Source organism: Atractosteus spatula, unplaced genomic scaffold (assembly GCF_055471065.1).
Source record: "Atractosteus spatula isolate fAtrSpa1 unplaced genomic scaffold, fAtrSpa1.hap1 Scaffold_7, whole genome shotgun sequence".
Lineage (NCBI taxonomy): Eukaryota > Metazoa > Chordata > Actinopteri > Semionotiformes > Lepisosteidae > Atractosteus > Atractosteus spatula.
Genome location: NW_028296901.1, coordinates 176,172 through 177,775, shown reverse-complemented (window position 1 = coordinate 177,775; position 1,604 = coordinate 176,172). Strand labels below are relative to the sequence as shown.

The window sequence follows — 1,604 nt, the reverse complement described above, 5'->3', positions numbered from 1 at the left end:
CACCTGCCTGCCTGCCGAAAAAAAGAAAGAAAAGGTGTATATACTAAGTTTTTTGGAGGGAAAACGGCCGGCTGTCGAAAGGGGCCCGCCTGCAAGGACGGGGACACACACACACACACACACACACACACACACACACACACACACACACACACACACACACAAGCCACGCCTGCCTCCCTGGAAAAAGGAGGAAAAAACTAAGTTTTTTGGAGGGAAAACGCACGGGAGCCGAAAAGGGGGCCGGCCTGCTTGCCGAGAGAGTCGAGGCGCGGGAAAGTGCACGGAGGGAGCACGGGAACGGGGAGGGGGAGAGAGAGAGACACAGAGACACACAGATGGACGAGAGACGAGACCGGAGAGGAAGGAGCTCCGGTCCACCTCGCTTGCTTGCTAGCTACGTCTGTCTTTTCACCGCTGAGAGAAGGTAGTGCACCGTTCCCGGAGGCGCTGCAATACCGGGCCGATGCGTGGAGAGGACGGAGCAAGCTCCTGATCCAGCTCCCTGTTCCAAAAATCCGTTTAATATGTGGTCCCCCGATGGGGGACGTATCAGATATTAAACTGATAAGAACAGATTTTTTTTTTTTTTTTTGTTTTTTATTACAAAAATACAAAATACAACAAACCAAAAAACACATGGACATCCGAAAAACAAAATCCAAAACCAAAAAGTCACAAAACATGTCAAACTAACAGAAACCATTCATTATCATAATCCCGCCCCTTATGCAAAAACCAGTCCCTCCCCAATCCTCAAATTACTCCCGCATCCTCAGAAAAGACAAAAAATACAAACACAAAAAACCTTCAATACAGAAACTGCACACCAAAAAACACCCCAATGAAAAACAACCCCTCCCGATGGTCTTTCGCCGCTGCGGAACCCCTCCTCTGAACGACCCATTGGATGGGTCTTGCGCTGTCCTGCCACACCTTCCAGGCGATGCCTTCTACCGTGTCGCCCCTTCTGTGGCTGACCAAGTCCTCCCGGGAAGCCCAAAGATGAAACCTGACAAGGCTAATAGTCCATCTTCAAAAGAGTTCACAGAAACCTTGTCAAACAGCAAAATCAAACATACAGAAACACAAATAACAAAAACAAAACCCCGCGAGAAGCCTATCAAATCATGAAATAACAAAACAGCAGTAGTCAGGCATCGGCCAATACCTTCCACTTCTCCTTAACAGCGTGGAAACTCCACTTCCTTTTATCTGCAGCCACCATACATCTAACATCCCAGAGGACCTTGCTCCACACCCCCCCCACATCACATGTCACTCCCTTCTTCACCAGCAAATTTCTTGCGGCCCACAGTTCAATTTTCACAAAACTCATTAATAACCACAACAAAAAACACACACCTTTCGTTCTTCCCCCCCTCCTCACACCAAACATTACTGTTGCGAGGTTCACTGCAAAAGTGCCATCTATGGCTCCCAAAAGAGCGCTGCTCTTCTCCCACACTTTTTGAGCAAAATTACACGACCAAAAAACATGCTCGATACTCTCCGCACAATGACATCCGGTTCGGGGGCACCCGACCTGTTTGGTCAACTTATGCTTATATAGCACAGTTCTTACAGGAAGCCTCTTCCATACC

At 48.3% G+C, this 1,604-nt stretch overlaps 1 non-coding gene across 1 annotated transcript; it reads right to left on the bottom strand.

Moving 5' to 3' along the window:
* Positions 1 to 425: 425 nt before the first annotated feature.
* On the bottom strand, positions 426 to 618 carry LOC148805514 (U2 spliceosomal RNA). Its single transcript, XR_016090242.1, has one exon. It is a non-coding gene; the product is annotated as a U2 spliceosomal RNA (small nuclear RNA).
* Between the last annotated feature and the right edge of the window lie 986 nt (positions 619 to 1,604).